The sequence below is a fragment of the Myotis lucifugus genome, unplaced genomic scaffold, assembly GCF_000147115.1.
Source record: "Myotis lucifugus unplaced genomic scaffold, Myoluc2.0 scaffold_1459, whole genome shotgun sequence".
NCBI classification, from domain to species: Eukaryota; Metazoa; Chordata; class Mammalia; order Chiroptera; family Vespertilionidae; genus Myotis; species Myotis lucifugus.
The window spans coordinates 38106-60506 of NW_005872507.1; the positions used below are offsets into that span (position 1 = coordinate 38106).

General features: G+C 46.8%; 2 long non-coding RNA genes across 2 annotated transcripts; both read right to left on the bottom strand.

Moving 5' to 3' along the window:
* Positions 1–396: 396 nt before the first annotated feature.
* Positions 397–1506, bottom strand: LOC106695503. The gene is made up of 3 exons (XR_001346578.2): positions 1394–1506; positions 1172–1212; positions 397–918 (listed from the first exon to the last, which is right to left on the bottom strand). It is a non-coding gene; the product is annotated as an uncharacterized LOC106695503 (long non-coding RNA).
* A 10039-nt stretch (positions 1507–11545) lies between these two features.
* Positions 11546–12263, bottom strand: LOC106695502. The gene is made up of 3 exons (XR_002827509.1): positions 12151–12263; positions 11929–11969; positions 11546–11676 (listed from the first exon to the last, which is right to left on the bottom strand). It is a non-coding gene; the product is annotated as an uncharacterized LOC106695502 (long non-coding RNA).
* Positions 12264–22401: the final 10138 nt, after the last annotated feature.

Consider the following 22401-nt stretch of genomic DNA (forward strand, 5'->3'; position numbering starts at 1 on the left):
TGACCAGATAGCAGCCAGAGGCTTTATTCTCAGCACGAGGCATGAGTTTTAGTTATTGAGTGGAGAAACAGAAAACTTCTCCTGATGCCTGAGGTTACCTAGAGCCCCACAGTGAGAAGTTCAGCAACAGGTACACAGCCCAGAAGTTGTCCTAGTCATCCCCAGCACCCTGAGAAGTGCAGTGGGCAGAACTCCCCCCCCCCCCCCACACACACACCTCATGGTACACACAGTGCAGCAGCCAGGAGAAGAGGGACTCAGCTGTAATGAGGGTGAGAGAGGAGCTGACTCCTCCATGATCTGATGGGCCCAACACAGTGAAGGGAGCAGGGGAAGCAAATAACTTCTGTCTCAGAGAATCACTTTTATTATCATCAGAATGTGATTTTCATAGCCTATGTCCGGAGTTATGAGAGAGGAGATAATAGTTCTAAAATAAGAGGGAGCATTTATGAAAATGAACAAGATATCAAACAAGAAACAACAGATCTTGAAAATGAAAATATACTCAATGACTTTTTACACCAGAACCAGGAATACTGGGACAACTCAAGAGCAAATTGACACTATAATATAGACTGGAATTCTCCTGAATTAGGTAAAATTATGAGAATATATGAAATAAAATTTAAAAGACATGATAAATACAGTAGTTTCAACATTTGACCAGCTGCTGGTAAGAGCAGAAGATAGAGTGGAAGGGAAGCACTAATAAATACTATATAGGAACCCATCTTTCCCCAGTTTTCAAGGAAGAACAGTTCCCACACATGAAACTACTTGCTACCCGGTCAGATGCTGAAGTTTTAAGTATTTGTCAAGTCCTCCAAAATGTGTTAGGTGAGTCCGCTCAGTCCTGCCATAGGGCCCCGGTGAAGCGCACAGGAAGAAGGAAGTCAGCGTCTTGTCCTGGGCTGGCTGGGAAGGTAGGTTTCCCAGCTGTAAAGACTCAGCAGGTCCTGCTGGACCAGGTAACATCATCTCCCCCTCCCAACTCCGGGGCAGCTGGGGGACCTGTGGGTACACGAGGTGGGGCCTGGGACCCAGGGAGGAACCAAAAGGAAGAATATGGATTCTCGCAGCCTCCAAAACAGGTTCTCAGCCAGGAAGAAGCATCCCTCTCCCCAGCCTCTCCATACAGGGAGGTTTCAGTAGGAATTGTGGATAGTACCTGCTCCTCTGCTTCTTCCACAACGATTGGCACTTTAATTGCTGTTTGAAAGGAAAGGAAAAGAGATATTAAATGTCCTTACAATGAACAGAACGGTCACACCGGATGAGGAACATTCCATCTGCGCCATAATGCGAAACATAAATCGCAATGGGTGGGTTTGGAGGGGACCCTCGTATCACTCCAACAGCCCATGACAGAGAGAAGTGTTCAGTGTTTTACCTGGACCCACTTGGAGACCTCCTCTGGCTCCACCAGGCTTCCACCAGGAAAGCCACCATAAGAACCGTAATTAGGGCAGACAGTCCCAGTCGGATGAGGTTACCCGTGGTGTAATCTATTGATGTGGCACCAGGGGCATCTGAAAGGGAGAAGAGGATCCCCACTGATGTCCCTGCTTCTCAATGGTTCTAGCGGAGGTGACCTTCACGTGCCCCCATGTGTGTCCTGGGCAGTGCTCAGCTGTACTACATTATAGTTCTAATCACTGGGAACCAAATGGGGAGTGTTAGGAGAGTTGTACTAGTGTGTCATCTTTTTATATTTTCTCTGCCTTACCTTTCTCATTTATTTGCTTTCATCTCATTTCCACCTCCCTGCATTTCCTTTTCCCCTCCTCCCTCCTTTTGTTAGGAATTTGTGTGCAAGATGCACAGAGAATCAGAGTTGCCTGTCAGCACTGAAATTCAGCAGCTGCATCAACACCAGTCCTCACAGCACAAAACTTACACCAGCAGCGAGCTCAGTGAACTTAGTAGCTAAGCATCATGACGTCATGTGTTTAGCTGCAGTCACGAGTGGCTCAATCTTGTCATTGGTCCTCCTTCCTGAAGAGAAGTCTGCATTTACATCCCCCATCGCACCCATCGCACCCATCCCAACTCGGGCAAAGTTCATGTCTAAACCCATCACCGACAATGTTCCCTGAAGGCAGGATCCATGGGGCGAAATGGGTAACGACCCTGCTTCCCAGGAACCGGGGAGCTCTGGGCACCTCTCAGGGCTGGCCATATGGACCTCGATCAATTATAAGACATTCACCGACCACTTTAGAAGATTCAGCAGCAGAAAATGCAGCATACAGAGCTAACACAAAGTGTGCCATAGCAGGAAACAAGGTAACCACAGATAATTTTGCCATAAGTATCAGGAGATTTTTAAAAAAACACAACACATTGCATCATCACCATCAAGCAGGAGGCTGTGGAATGCCACATTCTGAGAACAAAGGAGAATTCTGGGTAATACTCTTGTTAAAAGCGACCAAAACTTTATGAGATGGAGAGAATGGTGGGAGGAATGGTGATAATGGCAGGGCTGGTAATTGTGAAGAACAGCATGAGAAATTAAGAATTCAGAACAAAGAAGGGCAAGGGAGTGGAAATTAGGAAGTGAGAAGCAGAAGATGACATCCCTTTTTAAAGTTCTTTTTTAAATATATATATATATATATTTTTATTTCAGTGAGGAAGGGAAAGAGAGTGAGAGAAGTAGACACATGGGTGATAAGAGAGAACCATCGCTCTGCCGCCTTCCACAAGCCCTCTACTGGGGATCGGACCACAACCCAGGCACGTGGCCCAACTGGGAATCCAAGTTCTCAAAATCTTGCAGAAACCTTACCTGTCACCCAGATCGAAAGGTGATCACTGGGCTCTGAGGCCCAGAAAGGAGCCCTTGGTTGGTGGTACACACAGCTGTAGGCCCCAGTGTCACTGCCTGTCACACTTGGAAGGAAGAAGTCTGTCTCCATTCCTACTGCACTCTGGAGCCTTATGGGTGTTGAGGTTCCTTTCTTCAGTAGAGCAAACATGTGAGGTTCTGTCACATGACTGGGCTTCTGGCACTGCAGAGTCACGTTTTCTCCTGCAGTCACCTTCCGCCCTGGGCGGGCATGAAGGGAAGGTTTAGGTAAAAATCCTGTAAGAGAAGGAAGCTCAGAAGTCATGGGCAGAAGCCTTGGGTCCCCGCTCAGGCTTGTTGTCCTGGCATGGTACCCAGGGAGTGTGGGAAGTGACAGACACCTGGCCTCACCCTCTTTCTGCTCTGACTCCAGGAAGGAGATGTGCCTCCTACAAGCCCTGGATGAGGGCAGGGTCCCCAGCTCTGTTCCTGTCCTTCTCCATCTCACCTCCCATCTACACTGGAGGTGAGACCCTTGCTCCTCTCTCATTCTCTGGGTCCCTCGTCATCCCTGTCCTAGGGAGATGGTGTGTCATTCTGAGCACCCGTCCTCACCTGTCACCAGTAGTAGAAGGACGTCACTGGGCGGTGACCTTCTGGTGGGGCTCCCTGTCCTGTAGTCACAGGTGTACTCTCCAGCGTCACTGAGTTTTACATCACTGAGGTGAAACTCTGCCAGGCCCCCTGGGGAATCAGGAGAGAACTTGAAAGAAGCATTGTTCTTTCTGAGAACAAACTTGATGTCCCTGAAGTCGACCTCCTCAGCAGGAGTGGAGCATCGCAGTGTCACATCACTGTTGGCAGGAGGCACGGAGCTGGGCCAGGCACAGATGGAGGGCCTGGGAAATGACCCTGGAAGGAAGCGGAGTCCAGGCTGGATTTGATTTACTCACCTGCTGTTCTGAAGAAAGAGAAGGGATGAGGGGAATTTGGAGTGAAGGAGAAGGAAGGCTTTCCTTTAGAAACACTCACCATCTCTTCTTAGGTCTTGGCCAGCACACAGCCCTGCAAAGGAATCGTCCATGAGACAGAAGCACCTACATGGAGCCCACATCACTCTGCCCTCATCCCTGAGGGACCATCTCAGAGGCTTCTGATGACAGTCATGCATTTGGGATTTCTCCTTTTTCTTACACTGGACTCTGCTCTTTCCAAGGTCCTCCGTCCGACCTCCCAGAGGTTTTCCAAGCTGCCCTCACCTCCCAGGGCTCCAAGATCTTTCCTGGTTCCACACAATTCCACAGATCTTCTGTCCTGAACCACTCTTTGTGTTACCATTTCTATTAGGGTCTGTGTTATGTTTTTTAGATCTCTCAGTCTTGTGTGGGAGACTATAATCATGAGAAAGATCAGGGAAGCTTGGTGACTGGGTGTAACCCTGTCTTCACTCTTGTTGTTACCTGAAGCACCACATAGGCCTGTGTCTTCCGACAGTTTCATCTGTGATAGAAGATCCCGCATAGTAAAGTCTACCAGGGGCCTTGTGTGATATAAATTAACTCATAACATTTGCTTACAATTTTTAAAAAATATGTTTTTATTGATTTTAGATAGGAAGGAGAGGGAGGGATAGAGAGATAGAAACATTAATGAGGAGAGTGAATCATTGATTGGCTTCCTCCTGCACACCCTTTACTGGGGATCGAGCCCGCAACTCGGGCTTGTGCCCAGACTAGGAATGAACCTGGGCCCTCTTGGTCCATGGGATGACACTCAATCCACTGAGCCACCACAGCTGGGATGCTTGAAATTTTTAAGAGTTCATGGAAGACTATGTACTTCATACCATGGGGGACGCAAGATGTCACCATGAGCAGGTGGAAGACGGAGTCCATGCTGTTCACAACATTATTCCCAACGTTCCACATGTCCTGGCCCATAGTAGGACCTCTGTGAAAGCACATTGACTGACTGATGAGGTGCCCTAAGTTAAGAATGGTTGAGAGATCTTACCAGGATGTAGAAAGTTGGCAACCTTATAGTCTATTCCTATCTTCCATCAGCTTTACTCCATCCCAACCTCACACCATAGAGACTCACATTCATTTGGTGGGGCAAGGAATTGGCTGAGAGGCAGAGAAGCCCTATGGTAGGATAGTGCCAGTTGTGACAACCTTAGCCTTCTTTAAAGGTTTCTGACCCTATCTTTGCCATTGTGTGTTTCATCACATGATGTCTAAATGGGACAAAGTTTACTGCTTAGTGTCCTAAAACAAACCTTGAAAAATCCAAATGGATATTCCAGAAAAGAGAAAGCATACCTTCTTTCCTGTCTCCCATACAGCTGTATTTGTAGGATATTTCACTCAATGGTTCTTAACTTTGTCTGCATGTTGGGCTCCCCTGGTGGCTAATAAAAAGTCCAGGGTCAGACCGAACCACAGTAGAATAAGTCAAAAAGTCTTCAAATGGGGCTCAGGCATCTGTACTTTTTAACATCTGTTCCTTGAGTGATACAAGTATGTAGCCAAGAAGGGGAACCGCTGCTATGACTGAACTAGGGCAAACATTGCTCAAGGCATGTGAAGCATCCTCAAAAGCAACTGATGGATAAAGAGACTTCCCAGAGAATCATGGCTGGTTTTCTCAATGGTTAGTGCAGCAGTTCTCAACCTGTGGGTCGAGACCCCTTTGGGGGTCAAACGACCCTTCCACAGTGGTCGCCTAAGACCGTTGGAAAAACGCATATATAATTACATACTGTTTTTGTGATTAATCACTATGCTTTAATTATGTTCAATTTGTAACAATGAAAATACATCCTGCATATCAGATATTTACATTACAATTCATAACAGTAGCAAAATTACAGTTATGAAGTAACAACAAAAATAATTTTATGGTTGGGGGTCACCACAACATGAGGAACTGTATTAAAGGGTTGCGGCATTAGGAAGGTTGAGAACCACTGGGTTAGAGCATCAGCCCGCAGACCAAAGGGTCACAGGTTGGATTCCTGGTGAAGGACACATGTCTCAGTTGCAGGTTCAATCTCCTGCCCCTGTCAGATCATGTACAGGAGGCAACCAGTGATGTGTCCCACATCTGTGTCTGTCTGTCTCTGTCTCTCTCTCTCTCCCTCCCTCACTCCCTCTCTGTGCCCTCCCTTCTCTCTTCTACTCTTCCTCTAACAATCAATGGGAAAAATATCCTTGGATGAGTATTAAAAAAAAAGAGAGACTTCCAAGTGAAAGTGATTGTGTCCATCTCAGACCATTCATAGCTATTCTCCCTTAAGTGCAGTGGAGGTAGCACACTTTTGTCTGAGTGTTAAATTTACCTGAAAATATCATGCCTATACAGCCATAGCATTGTAATGAACATATTAACTGAACCAGGAATTTAGTTAAGTATGTATTGCTGAGACCGGGAATTTCCTCTCTTTGTTCCATATGAAGCATCAGTTTAGTGTTTCAGGGGAGGGGAAATGAGAAGGCCCCAGGCTTTCTCCACAAGCACATGGATACAGCAAGAAAATTGAATCTATGGTATGCAAAAGGCAAGGTAGTGCCTGTGCCAAACACTGGAAGGAAAGGTCCAGTCAGGGCAACCACAGAAAATGGATGAAGGAAAAGCGCAGACAGAGCAGACACCTGTGGACGCCTGAACGCTCTCAGTCGCTGCATCTGGAGAGAGAGCCGGTGTCCGGAGCATCAGAGTCCTGGGAGCCTGGACCTTTGTCCCCTGCCCAGCTCTGTAGAGTGGGTGGAGCCCACAGAACAGAACCTCTCCCAGGTATCGGACTGTGCTGGGCGGGCAGTATAGCACCACATCAGATGTTAGCACAGCTGCATAGATGCGGGAAGACCAGTGCCAAACAGCAGCCTGTGTAAATGCACACGGCAAACTGAGCAACTGTGGATGTGAGATTGAGATCCTATGGGAGCGAGTTGGTGTCAGCGAGTCCGACTGTGAAGGCTCGTGAAGTCCGTAGCTGTTGGGAGATCAGGGCAGAGAAAAGGACTGGGGTGTGTCCAGCTTAACCTGTAAATTAAGCTGAGATGATAAGAGATACGATCATAAAGCCTTATGAAGCAATTTTAAGTGCAGGACCCAATCCTCTTGATGTGACATCCTCTGGCTGAGTATCAAGCAAGATTCCAAAACATTGAAATGCTCCTCAAGTCCCACCTCTTCAACACCAGCCCCTCGCAAACTCTCAAAGACACTGCTGATGGGGAACGGGGAGCCTGTAATTGGAGGTGTTGTGAGTGGGGTGTCCTCTGATGCCTGAGGCTTTGCCCAGCCTGATTGGAGGAACATGGTGGTTGAGATACAGACTTTGAGCCACCCTTTCTTACACTTGCCCAGCCACAGACCATCTCCTCTATCTCAGCTTTGCACATCACCCACACAGAGATAAGAGGAGACCCCTCTCAGAAGACCTGATAAAGGGACATAGTTCTCTGAGGGACAAAAGACGGGAGGGACATACTTTCTCACTTGTAGATGATGGGGAGTGCTCTGCGGGGGGAGCGGGAGAAAGGGAATTTCCAATAGAAATAGCACCTGAGCCAAAGGGAGGAGATGGGAGGTTAAAAGGGTTCATTCCCATGGAAATAAAGAGACTTAAGATACATACAAGGCCTCTGATCATAAAGATAGCGCTGCAGATGTAGTAATTCTCCTCTGTACAGATAATGGTGTCAGCCCAGCCCGCATCCTGTATGTCAAATGCAGCTCAGCCACTGTGTGCAGGAGAGAGGCTCCAAACGTGAGCTGGATTCTCTCACCTCCTGGAAACAACCAGAAGGCCTCGGGATGGAACCCTACACTTCCTTCAGATGAGGTTCTCACATCAAGAAAGCCTTAAGGGCTCCCCTAGAGTCTAGTGATCAGACAGATATCAGAATCAGGACCTAGGTCAGTGACCACACCCAAGCCAGGAACCACACACTGTTCCTGTGCGAGGAAACTTGGGTTTCTTGTCACAGAGAGACACCCTGAGATGCACCCCAGCTCCACACCAGGGGACGTTAATAAAGAGCGTTATTGATTCACAGTTCACACACCATATAGTCTCCATTGACAGTGCATGTTTCAGTGGCTTTCCTGTATTCCCAGATGTGTGCAAACTTCACATCAACTTTAAAACATGTTCAGGGCCTCACGATGACATCCCATGCCCTCAGGCTATCGCTCCCCTCTTCTCCTACCTCCCCCACCCCTGCCCCAAACAACCACTAATGCACCTTCTGTCTCCATAGATTTCTGGACGGAAATCACACGGTATAATCTTTGTGATTGGCTGTTCACTTAGCAGGGTGACCCAGGCTCCTGTCGTGCCCTTAGAATTCCCCAGCCCAGCATCTGTTCACTCAGCCCAAGGACATTGCGGTTCTGAAGACCCCATACCTGTTTCCCTTTACATTTTGTGAAAACCAAGAGAAACGATAAAGCTTAGGAGGAAGACAGGCCTGGACTTGCATTTTGAGTTTTCTGCTCACTGTAGGACACCCCACTTTCAGTCTCCAGGTCCTCACCTACCACTGTGGACAGTTCCCATCACACAGGATTGTTTGAAAGGATCTGAGAGGTGTTTCCCGCAGTGTGGAATGCGGAGCACAGGCGCTCTGTGGGATGATGTCAGCTAAGCCAGTGACATTATTCTATAGCCCTGGTCACGACATCACACACTTCGCTCCCTTTCAGATCACACTAAGCCAGTGGTTCTCAACCTTCTGGCCCTTTAAATACAGTTCCTCATGTTGTGACCCAACCATAAAATTATTTTCGTTGCTACTTCATAACTGTAATGTTGCTACTGTTGTGAATCATAATGTAAATATCTGATATGCAGGATGGTCTTAGGCGACCCCTGTGAAAGGGTCGTTCGACCGCCAAAGGGGGCGCGACCTACAGGTTGAGAACCACTGCACTAAGCCATTTTTTTGTTGTTAATCCTCACGTGAGGATATTTTTTCCATTGCTTTTCAGAGACAGTGGGAGGGAGGGAGAGAGTGAGACAGAGAAACATCTATGTGAGAGGCACATCGACTGGTTGTCTCCTACATGCACCTGAACTGGAGGGCGGGAAGCTAACCCACAACCCAGGTACCTGCCTTTGACAGAACCGAACTGCAGCTCTTTGGTGCTCAGGCCGATGCTCTAACCACTGACCAAACACCCACTAGGGCTAAACCCCTTTGTTCCAATCAAGGAGAAAAGGTTAGTGTATGGAATCACACTTCTGACACTGCCTAAAAAAGAAAGTGTTCCTCCATGGGATCAAACTTGACAATGAACAGCAAAGACTAGAATTCTTAACATTTTCCACCTCTCCATTGTATTGTTTTTTATAGTAACCTTTCTTTTTTTGGTAAGTGACTACATTATTGGTTACAGTCTTGCTACATTATTTCAAATAAATACATTCATTTGATATGAAGAAAAAGAGTTGACACAGGGCCAATAAATTATTAATTACATGAAGGTGGTTAGACATAGAGCACGATCATGACTGTGGAATACACATATTCCTATACTGAGAAACACTTGATTCATAAGTGGCCATAAAGCCTGCAGCATGGGTCCTGACATGTGTGAAGCAATCAATAAATAGAAGGCAGTGTTATCTCTGTTGTATTCATCACATCTCTCAGTCAATCCACCCTTATCTCGAATCCCAATATATCAATCCTAAGAAACTTACCAAATAAGAGGAGAGAAAGGAATTCAGCCACCATACTGAGCCTGCCACTGGATTCAAGGACTGTTTGAGTTTTACAACCCCAGGAGGAAGGACAGCTTGATGTGGGTGGTGGCTTCTTTGTTCCAGCCCATTTCTTCCTTCCCCTCATGTGACCCCACAAGTTTGATGTCACAACCACATTCATTACTTTTTATTGTTAATCCTCACTGAAGAATATTTTTGCCTTGGTTTTTAGAGAGAGTGGAAGGAAAGGGGAGGGGAAGAGAGAAGAGAGAGAAACATCAGTGTGAGAGAGACACATTGATTGGTTGCCTCCTGCACAGGCCCTGACAGAGGCCATGGATCAAACCTGCAAGCCAGGTACCTGCCCTTGACCGGGAATCAAACCTGTGACCCTTTGGTGTATAGACTGATGCCTTAACTACTGAAATGAAATCACATTCTTTTTTAAAAATACATTTTTTATTGATTTCAGACAGGAAGGGAAAGGGGGAGAGAGAGAGAAACATCAATAATAAGGGAGAATCATTGATTGGGGGCCCCTGCACGCCCTCTACTGAGGATCGAGCCCACATCTTGGGCATGTGTCCTTGACCTGAATCCAACCCAGGACCCTTCAGTCCACAGGCTAATGCTCTATTCACTGAGCCAATACAGAGAGGGCTGAAACCACATTCTTAAAATGAAACCAGGCATTGTCACATGGAACATTCTGAAAATGACAATATTTTGGAGATAGAGGAGAAATCATTGGTTGCCAGGGTTGAAGAATGGTGTTAGGAAGAGAAGTGAGTGTGATTGTAAAGAGATAGCATGAGGATTAGCTTCATGGTGATGGACTAGGTCAGTCTGTGGACTGTGTTGGTGGGCATATGACAGAAAAATGATAGCACTGTGCACACACATTGTACTCATGTCAACTTCTTCCTTTTTTATTATAATGGGTGAGTAATGGAACCATTGGGAGAAACCGAGTGAAGAAATCTGTGCTATTTCCGGAACTTCCTGTGAATCTACAATTATTTCCAAATAGACACATTTAAATTGGATATGTGTGAAGAGGAAAAACACAACCTAAATGAACATGCACAGTCACCCATTGGGGAGTGGGAGCATCGCTAAACCTGTTCCAGGTGAGGCCAAAGTGGAGACTGAGCAGGAGGTGCTTGTAGACTGAGCAACCGCTGCCTCTCCGATGGACCCCACCCGTCCTGCCTGTAAATCCAGACTTCTGTTTATTTTATGGCACTTGACCAGATAGCAGCCAGAGGGTTTATTCTCAGCACGAGGCATGAGGTTTAGTAATTGAGTGGGAGAAACAGAAAACTTCTCCTGATGCCTGAGGTTACCTAGAGCCCCACAGTGAGAAGTTCAGCAACAGGTACACAGCCCAGGAGTCCTAGTCATCCCCAGCACCCTGAGAAGTGCAGTGGGAAGAACTCCTCCCCCCCCACCCCCCCGCCACACACACACCTCATCATACACATAGTGCAGCAGCCAGGAGAAGAGGGACTCAGCTGTAATGAGGGTGAGAGAGGAGCTGACTCCTCCATGATCTGATGGGCCCACCACAGTGAAGGGAGCAGGGGAAGCAAATAACTTCCGTCTCAGAGAATCACTTTTATTATCATCAGAATGTGATTTTCATAGCCTATCTCCGGAGTTATGAGAGAGGAGATAATAGTTCTAAAATAAGAGGGAGCATTTATGAAAAAGAACAAGATATCAAACAAGAAACAACAGATCTTGAAAATACACTCAATGATTTTTTACACCAGCACCGGGAATACTGGGGACAACTCAAGAGAAAATTGATACTATAATATAGACTGGAATTCTCCCAAATTAGGTAAAATTATGAGAATATATGAAATAAAATTTAAAAGACATGATAAATACAGTAGTTTCAACATTTGACCAAACTGCTGGTCAGAGCAGAAGATAGAGTGGAAGGGAAACATTAATAAATACTATATAGGAACCCATCTTTCCCCCAGTTTTCAAGGAAGAACAGTTCCTACACATGAAACTACTTGCTACCCGGTCAGAAGCTGAAGTTTTAAGTATTTGCCAAGTCATCCAAAGTGTGTTAGGTGAGTCCGCTCAGTCCTGCCATCGGGCCCGGTGAAGCGCACAGGAAGAAGGAAGTCAGCGTCTTGTCCTGGGCTGGCTGGGAAGGTAGGTTTCCCAGCTGTTAACACAGCAGGTCCTGCTGGACCAGGTACTCATCATCTCCCCCTCCCAACTCCGGGGCAGCTGGGGGACCTGTGGGTAGAGGAGGTGGGACCTGGGACCCAGGGAGGAACCAGAAGGAAGAATATGGATTCTCACAGCCTCCAAAACAGGTTCTCAGCCAGGAAGAAGCATCCCTCTCCCCAGCCTCTCCATACAGGGAGGTTTCAGTAGGAATTGTGGATAGTACCTGCTGCTCTGCTTCTTCCACAACGATTGGCACTTTAATTGCTGTTTGAAAGGAAAGGAAAAGAGATATTAAATGTCCTTACAATGAACAGAACGGTCACACCGGATGAGGAACATTCCATCTGCGCCATAATGCGAAACATAAATCGCAATGGGTGGGTTTGGAGGGGACCCTCGTATCACTCCAACAGCCCATGACAGAGAGAAGTGTTCAGTGTTTTACCTGGACCCACGTGGAGACCTCCTCTGGCTCCACCAGGCTTCCACCAGGAAAGCCACCATAAGAACCGTAATTAGGGCAGACAGTCCCAGTCGGATGAGGTTACCCGTGGTGTAATCTGTTGATGTGGCACCAGGGGCATCTGAAAGGGAGAAGAGGATCCCCACTGATGTCCCTGCTTCTCAATGGTTCTAGCGGAGGTGACCTTCACGTGCCCCCATGTGTGTCCTGGGCAGTGCTCAGCTGTACTACATTATAGTTCTAATCACTGGGAACCAAATGGGGAGTGTTAGGAGAGTTGTACTAGTGTGTCATCTTTTTATATTTTCTCTGCCTTACCTTTCTCATTTATTTGCTTTCATCTCATTTCCACCTCCCTGCATTTCCTTTTCCCCTCCTCCCTCCTTTTGTTAGGAATTTGTGTGCAAGATGCACAGAGAATCAGAGTTGCCTGTCAGCACTGAAATTCAGCAGCTGCATCAACACCAGTCCTCACAGCACAAAACTTACACCAGCAGCGAGCTCAGTGATCTTAGTAGCTAAGCATCATGACGTCATGTGTTTAGCTGCAGTCACGAGTGGCTCAATCTTGTCATTGGTCCTCCTTCCTGAAGAGAAGTCTGCATTTACATCCCCCATCGCACCCATCCCAACTCGGGCAAAGTTCATGTCTAAACCCATCACCGACAATGTTCCCTGAAGGCAGGATCCATGGGGCGAAATGGGTAACGACCCTGCTTCCCAGGAACCGGGGAGCTCTGGGCACCTCTCAGGGCTGGCCATATGGACCTCGATCAATTATAAGACATTCACCGACCACTTTAGAAGATTCAGCAGCAGAAAATGCAGCATACAGAGCTAACACAAAGTGTGCCATAGCAGGAAACAAGGTAACCACAGATAATTTTGCCATAAGTATCAGGAGATTTTTAAAAAAACACAACACATTGCATCATCACCATCAAGCAGGAGGCTGTGGAATGCCACATTCTGAGAACAAAGGAGAATTCTGGGTAATACTCTTGTTAAAAGCGACCAAAACTTTATGAGATGGAGAGAATGGTGGGAGGAATGGTGATAATGGCAGGGCTGGTAATTGTGAAGAACAGCATGAGAAATTAAGAATTCAGAACAAAGAAGGGCAAGGGAGTGGAAATTAGGAAGTGAGAAGCAGAAGATGACATCCCTTTTTAAAGTTCTTTTTTTAATATATATATATATATTTTTATTTCAGTGAGGAAGGGAAAGAGAGTGAGAGAGGTAGACACATGGGTGATAAGAGAGAACCATCGCCCAGCCGCCTTCCACAAGCCCTCTACTGGGGATCGGACCACAACCCAGGCACGTGGCCCAACTGGGAATCCAAGTTCTCAAAATCTTGCAGAAACCTTACCTGTCACCCAGATCGAAAGGTGATCACTGGGCTCTGAGGCCCAGAAAGGAGCCCTTGGTTGGTGGTACACACAGCTGTAGGCCCCAGTGTCACTGCCTGTCACACTTGGAAGGAAGAAGTCTGTCTCCATTCCTACTGCACTCTGGAGCTGTATGGGTGTTGAGGTTCCTTTCTTCAGTAGAGCAAACATGTGAGGTTCTGTCACATGACTGGGCTTCTGGCACTGCAGAGTCACGTTTCCTCCTGCAGTCACCTTCCGCCCTGGGCGGGCATGAAGGGAAGGTTTAGGTAAAAATCCTGTAAGAGAAGGAAGCTCAGAAGTCATGGGCAGAAGCCTTGGGTCCCCGCTCAGGCTTGTTGTCCTGGCACGGTACCCAGGGAGTGTGGGAAGTGACAGACACCTGGCCTCACCCTCTTTCTGCTCTGACTCCAGGAAGGAGATGTCCCTCCTACAAGCCCTGGATGAGGGCAGGGTCCCCAGCTCTGTTCCTGTCCTTCTCCATCTCACCTCCCATCTACACTGGAGGTGAGACCCTTGCTTCTCTCTCATTCTCTGGGTCCCTCGTCATCCCTGTCCTAGGGAGATGGTGTGTCATTCTGAGCACCCGTCCTCACCTGTCACCAGGAGTAGAAGGACGTCACTGGGCGGTGACCTTCTGGTGGGCCTCCCTGTCCTGTAGTATTCACAGGTGTACTCTCCAGCGTCACTGAGTTTTACATCCCTGAGGTGAAACTCTGCCAAGCCCCCTGGGGAATCAGGAGAGAACTTGAAAGAAGCATTGTTCTTTCTGAGAACAAACTTGATGTCCCTGAAGTCGACCTCCCCGGCAGGAGTGGAGCATTGCAGTGTCACATCACTGTTGGCAGGAGGCACGGAGCTGGGCCAGGCACAGATGGAGGGCCTGGGAAATGACCCTGGAAGGAAGCGGAGTCCAGGCTGGATTTGATTTACTCACCTGCTGTTCTGAAGAAAGAGAAGGGATGAGGGGAATTTGGAGTGAAGGAGAAGGAAGGCTTTCCTTTAGAAACACTCACCATCTCTTCTTAGGTCTTGGCCAGCACACAGCCCTGCAAAGGAATCATCCATGAGACAGAAGCACCGTCATGGAGCCCACGTCATCACTCTGCCCTCATCCCTGAGGGACCATCTCAAAGGCTCGTGATGACAGTCATGCATTTGGGATTTCTCCTTTTTCTCACACTGGACTCTGCTCTTTCCAAGGTCCTCCGTCCGACCTCCCAGAGGTTTTCCAAGCTGCCCTCACCTCCCAGGGCTCCAAGATCTTTCCTGGTTCCACACAATTCCACAAATCTTCTGTCCTGAACCACTCTTTGTGTTACCATTTCTATTAGGGTCTGTGTTATGTTTTCTAGATCTCTCAGTCTTGTGTGGGAGACTGTAATCATGAGAAAGATCAGGGAAGCTTGGTGACTGGGTGTAACCCTGTCTTCACTCTTGTTGTTACCTGAAGCACCACATAGGCCTGTGTCTTCCGACAGTTTCATCTGTGATAGAAGGTCCCGCATAGTAAAGTCTACCAGGGGCCTTGTGTGATATAAATTAAGTCATAACATTTGCTTGCAATTTTTTTAAAATATGTTTTTATTGATTTTAGATAGGAAGGAGAGGGAGGGATAGAGAGATAGAAACATCAATGAGGAGAGTGAATCATTGATTGGCTTCCTCCTGCACACCCTTTACTGGGGATTGAGCCCGCAACTCGGGCTTGTGCCCATACTGGGAATGAACCTGGGCCCTCTTGGTCCATGGGATGACACTCAATCCACTGAGCCACCACAGCTGGGATGCTTGAAATTTTTAAGAGTTCATGGAAGACTATGTACTTCATACCATGGGGGACGCAAGATGTCACCATGAGCAGGTGGAAGACGGAGTCCATGCTGTTCACAACATTATTCCCAACGTTCCACAGGTCCTGGCCCATAGTAGGACCTCTGTGAAAGCACATTGACTAACTGATGAGGTGCCCTAAGTTAAGAATGGTTGAGCGATCTTACCAGGATGTAGAAAGTTGGCAACCTTACAGTCTATTCCTATCTTCCATCAGCTTCACTCCATCCCAACCTCACACCATAGAGACTCACATTCATTTGGTGGGGCAAGGAATTGGCTGAGAGGCAGAGAAGCCCTATGGTAGGATAGTGCTAGTTATGACAACCTTAGCCTTCTTTAAAGGTTTCTGACCCTATCTTTGCCATTGTGTGTTTCATCACATGATGTCTAAATGGGACAAAGTTTACTGCTTAGTGTCCTAAAACAAACCTTGAAAAATCCAAATGGATATTCCAGAAAAGAGAAAGCATACCTTCTTTCCTGTCTCCCATACAGCTGTAGTTTTAGGATATTTCACTCAATGGTTCTTAACTTTGCCTGCATATTGGGCTCCCCTGGTGGCTAGTAAAAAGTCCAGGGTCAGACCGAACCACAGTAGAATAACTCAAAAAGTCTTCAAATGGGGCTCAGATATCTGTATGTTTTTACATCTGTTCCTTGAGTGATACAAGTATGTAGCCAAGAAGGGGAACCGCTGCTATGACTGAACCAGGGCAAACATTGCTCAAGGCATGTGAAGCATCCTCAAAAGCAACTGATGGATAAAGAGACTTCCAAGTGAATCATGGCTGGTTTTCTCAATGGTTAGTGCAGCAGTTCTCAACCTGTGGGTCGCGACCCCTTTGGAGGTCAAACGACCCTTCCACAGGGGTCACCTAAGACCATTGGAAAACGCATATATAATTACATACTGTTTTTGTGATTAATCACTATGCTTTAATTATGTTCAATTTGTAACAATGAAAATACATCCTGCATATCAGATATTTACATTACAATTCATAACAGTAGCAAAATTACAGTTATGAAGTAACAACAAAAATAATTTTATGGTTGGGGGTCACCACAACATGAGGAACTGTATTAAAGGGTTGCGGCACTAGGAAGGTTGAGAACCACTGGGTTAGAGCATCAGCCCGCAGACCAAAGGGTCACAGGTTGGATTCCTGGTGAAGGACACATGTCTCAGTTGCAGGTTCAATCTCCTGCCCCTGTCAGATCATGTGCAGGAGGCAACCAGTGATATGTCTCACATCTGTGTCTGTCTGTCTCTGTCTCTCTCTCTCTCCCTCCCTCACTCCCTCTCTGTGCCCTCCCTTCTCTCTTCTACTCTTCCTCTAACAATCAATGGGAAAAATATCCTTGGATGAGTATTAAAAAAAAAAAGAGAGACTTCCAAGTGAAAGTGATTGTGTCCATCTCAGACCATTCATAGCTATTCTCCCTTAAGTGGAATGGAGGTAGCACACTTTTGTCTGAGTGTTAAATTTACTTGAAAATATCATGCCTATACAGCCATAGCATTGTAATGAACATATTAACTGAACCAGGAATTTAGTTAAGTATGTATTGCTAAGAACGGGAATTTCCTCTCTTTGTTCCGTATGAGGTATCAGTTTAGTGTTTCAGGGGAGGGGGGAAATGAGAAGGCACCAAGCTTTCTCCACAAGCACATGGATACAGCAAGAAAATTGAATCTATGGTATGAAAAAGGCAAGGTAGTGACTGTGCCAAACACTGGAAGGAAAGGTCCTGTCAGGGCGACCACAGAAAATGGATGAAGGAAAAGCACAGAGAGAGCAGACACCTGTGGACACCTGAACGCTCTCAGACGCTGCATCTGGAGAGAGAGCCTGTGTCCGGAGCATCAAAGTCCTGGGAGCCTGGACCTTTGTCCCCTGCCCAGCTCTGTAGAGTGGGTGGAGCCCACAGAACAGAATTTCTCCCAGGTATCGGACTGTGCTGGGCAGGCAGTATAGCACCACATCAGATGTTAGCACAGCTGCATAGATGCGGGAAGACCAGTGCCAAACAGCAGCCTGTGTAAATGCACACGGCAAACTGAGCAACTGTGGATGTGAGATTGAGATCCTATGGGAGCGAGTTGGTGTCAGCGAGTCCAACTGTGAAGGCTCCTAGAGTTGTCTGTAGCTGATGGGAGATCAGGGCAGAGAAAAGGACTGGCATGTGTCCAGCTTAACCTGTAAATTAAGCTGAGACAATAGGAGATACGATCATAAAGCCTCATGAAGCAATTTTAAGTGCAGAACCCAATCCTCTTGATGTGACCTCCTCTGGCTGAGTATCAAGCAAGATTCCACAACATTGAGACGCTCCTCAATTCCCGCCTCTTCAACACCAGCCCCTCGCACACTCCCGAAGACACTGCTGATGGGGAACGGGGAGCCTGTCATTGGAGGTGTCGTGAGTGGGGTGTCCCTCTGATGCCTGAGGCTTTGCCCAGCCTGATTGGAGGAACGTGGCTGTTGAGATACAGACTTTGAGCCACCCTTTCTTACACTTGCCCAGCCACAGACCATCTCCTCTATCTCAGCTTTGCACATCACCCGCACAGAGATAAGAGGAGACCCCTCTCAGAAGACCTGATAAAGGGACATAGTTCTCTGAGGGACAAAAGAAGGAAGGGACATACTTTCTCACTTGTAGATGATGGGGAGTGCTCTGCGGGGGGAGCGGGAGAAAGGGAATTTCCAATAGAAATAGCACCTGAGCCAAAGGGAGGAGTCGGGAGGTTAAAAGGATTCATTCCCATGGAAATAAGGAGACTTAAGATACATACAAGGCCTCTGATCATAAAGATAGCGCTGCAGATGTAGTAATTCTCCTCTGTACAGATAAGGGTGTCAGCCCACTCCGCATCCTGTATGTCAAATGCAGCTCAGCCACTGTGTGCAGGAGGGAGGCTCCAAACATGAGCTGGGTTCTCTCACCTCCTGGAAACAACCAGAAGGCCTCGGGATGGAACCCTGCACTTTCTTCAGATGAGGTTCTCACATCAAGAAAAGCCCTAAGGGCTCCCCTAGAGTCTAGTGATCAGATAGATATCAGAATCAGGACCTAGGTCAGTGACCACACCCAAGCCAGGAACCACACACTGTTCCTGTGCGAGGAAACCTGGGTTTCCTGTCACAGAGAGAACCCTGAGATGCACCCCAGCTCCACACCAGGGGACGTTCATAAAGAGCGTTATTGATTCACAATTCACACACCATATAATCTCCACTGACAGTGCATGTTTCAGTGACTTTCCTGTATTCCCCGATGTGTGCAAACTTCACATCAACTTTAAAACATGTTCAGGGGCTCACGATGACATCCCATGCCCACGGGCCATCGCTCCCCTCTTCACCTGCCTCCCCCACCCTGCCCCAAACAACCACTAATGCACCTTCTGTCTCCATAGATTTCCGGACGGAAATCACACGGTGTGATCTTTGTGATTGGCTGTTCACTTAGCAGGGTGACCCAGGCTCCTGTCGTGCCCTTAGAATCCCCCAGCCCAGCATCTGTTCACTCGGCCCAAGGACATTGTGGTTCTGAAGACCCCATACCTGTTTCCCTTTACATCTTGTGAAAACCGAGAGAAACAGGAAAGCTTAGGAGGAAGACAGGCCTGGACTTGCATTTTGAGTTTTGTGCTCACTCTCTGCAGGACACCCGCCCCCCCCTGTCTCTGGGTCCTCACTTACCACTGTGGACAGTTCCCATCACACAGGACTGTTTGAAAGGATCTGAGAGGTGTTTCCCGCAGTGTGGAATGTGGAGCACAGGCGCTCTGTGGGATGATGTCAGCTGAGCCAGTGACAGTATTCTATATCCCTGGTCACGGCATCACACACTTGGCTCCCTTTCAGATCACACTAAGCCAGTGGTTCTCAACCTTCTGGACCTTTAATTACAGTTCCTCATGTTGTGACCCAACCATAAAATTATTTTCGTTGCTACTTCATAACTGTAATGTTGCTACTGTTGTGAATCATAATGTAAATATCTGATATGCAGGATGGTCTTAGGCGACCCCTGTGAAAGGGTCATTCGACTGCCAAAGGGGGCGAAACCCACACGTTGAGAACCACTGCACTAAGCCATTTTTTTGTTGTTAATCCTCACGTGAGGATATTTTTTCCATTGCTTTTCAGAGACAGTGGGAGGGAGGGAGAGAGTGAGACAGACAGACATCTATGTCTGGTTGCCTCCCACATGCACCCGAACTGGAGGGCGGGAAGCTAACCCACAACCCAGGTACCTGCCTTTGACAGAGAACCGAACTGCAGCTCTTTGGTGCTCAGCCGATGCTCTAACCACTGACCAAACACCCACCAGGGCTAAGCCTCTTTGTTCCAATCAAGGAGAAAAGTTTAGTGTATGGTATCACACCTCTGTCACTGACTGAAAAAGAGAGTGTTCCTCCATGGGCTCAAACTTGACAATGAACAGCAAAGACTAGAATTCTTAACATTTTCCACCTCTCCATTGTATTATTTTTTATAGTTACCTTTTTTGGGTGGGGGGGTAAGTGACTACATTATTAGTTACAGTCTTGCTACCTTATTTCAAATAAATACATTCATTTGATTTGAAGAAAAAGAGTTGATACAGGGCCAATAAATTATTAATTATACAAAGATGGTGCAGGCATAGAGCACCATCATGACTGTGGAATACACATATTCCCATCCTGAGAAACACTTGATACGTAAGTGGCCATAAAGCCTGCAGCATGGGTCCTGACCTGTGTGAAGCAATCAATGAATAGAAGGCAGTGTTATCTCTTGTTGTATTTGTCACATCTCTCAGTCAATCCACCCTTATCTCAAATCCCAATATATCAATCCTAAGAAACTTACCAAATAAGAGGAGAGAAAGGAATTCAGCCACCATAGTGAGCCTGCCGCTGGATTCAAGGACTGTTTCAGTTTTACAACCACAGGAGGAAGGACAGCTTGATGTGGTTGGTGACACCTTTGTTCCAGCCCATTTCTTCCTTCCCCTCATGTGACCCTACAAGTTTGATGTCACAACCACATTCATTACTTTTTATTGTTAATCCTCACTGAAGAATATTTTTGCCTTGGTTTTTACAGAGAGTGGAAGGAAAGGGGAAGGAAAGAGAGAAGAGAGAGAAACATCAGTGTGAGAGAGACACATTGATTGGTTGCCTCCTGCACAGGCTCTGACCAAGGCCATGGATCAAACCTGCAAGCCAGGTACCTGCCCTTGACCGGGAATCAAACCTGTGACCCTTCGGTGTATAGACTGATGCCTTAACTACTGAAATGAAATCACATTCTTTTTTTAAAAAATATTTTTTTATTGATTTCAGACAGGAAGGGAAAGGGGGAGAGAGAGAGAAACATCAATAATAAGGAAGAATCATTGATTGGGTGCCCCTGCACGCCCTCTACTGAGGAACGAGCCCACATCTTGGGCATGTGTCTTTGACCTGAATCCAACCCAGGACCCTTCAGTCCACAGGCTAATGCTCTATTCACTGAGCCAAAACAGAGAGGGCTGAAACCACATTCTTAAAATGAAACCAGGCATTGTCACATGGAACATTCTGAAAATGACAATATTTTGGAGATAGAGGAGAAATCATTGGTTGCCAGGGTTGAAGAATGGTGTTAGGAAGAGAAGTGGGTGTGATTGTAAAGAGATAGCATGAGGGACATCTTCATGGTGATGGACTAGGTCAGTCTGTGGACTGTGTTGGTGGGCATATGACAGAAAAATGATAGCACTGTGCACACACATTGTACTCATGTCAACTTCTTCCTTTTTTATTATAATGGGTGAGTAATGGAACCATTGGGAGAAACCGAGTGAAGAAATCTGTGCTATTTCCGGAACTTCCTGTGAATCTACAATTATTTCCAAATAGACACATTTAAATTGGATATGTGTGAAGAGGAAAAACACAACCTAAATGAACACACACAGTCACCCACTGGGGAGTGGGAGCATCGCTAAACCTGTTCCAGGTGAGGCCAAAGTGGAGACTGAGCAGGAGGTGCTTGTAGACTGAGCAACCGCTGCCTCTCCGATGGACCCCACCCGTCCTGCCTGTAAATCGACTTCTGTTTATTTTGTGGAACTTGACCAGATAGCAGCCAGAGGGTTTATTCTCAGCACGAGGCATGAGGTTTAGTAATTGAGTGGGAGAAACAGAAAACTTCTCCTGATGCCTGAGGTTACCTAGAGCCCCACAGTGAGAAGTTCAGCAACAGGTACACAGCCCAGGAGTCCTAGTCATCCCCAGCACCCTGAGAAGTGCAGTGGGCAGAACCCCCCCCCCACACACACACACACCTCATCATACACACAGTGCAGCAGCCAGGAGAAGAGGGACTCAGCTGTAATGAGGGTGAGAGAGGAGCTGACTCCTCCATGATCTGATGGGCCCACCACAGTGAAGGGAGCAGGGGAAGCAAATAACTTCTGTCTCAGAGAATCACTTTTATTATCATCAGAATGTGATTCTCATAGCCTATCTCCAGAGTCATGAGAGGAGATAATAGTTCTAAAATAAGAGGGAGCATTTATGAAAAAGAACAAGATATCAAACAAGAAACAACAGATCTTGAAAATACACTCAATGATTTTTTACACCAGCACCGGGAATACTGGGGACAACTCAAGAGAAAATTGACACTATAATATAGACTGGAATTCTCCCAAATTAGGTAAAATTATGAGAATATATGAAATAAAATTTAAAAGACATGATAAATACAGTAGTTTCAACATTTGACCAAACTGCTGGTCAGAGCAGAAGATAGAGTGGAAGGGAAACATTAATAAATACTATATAGGAACCCATCTTTCCCCCAGTTTTCAAGGAAGAACAGTTCCTACACATGAAACTACTTGCTACCCGGTCAGAAGCTGAAGTTTTAAGTATTTGTCAAGTCCTCCAAAGTGTGTTAGGTGAGTCCGCTCAGTCCTGCCATTGGCCCCGGTGAAGCGCACAGGAAGAAGGAAGTCA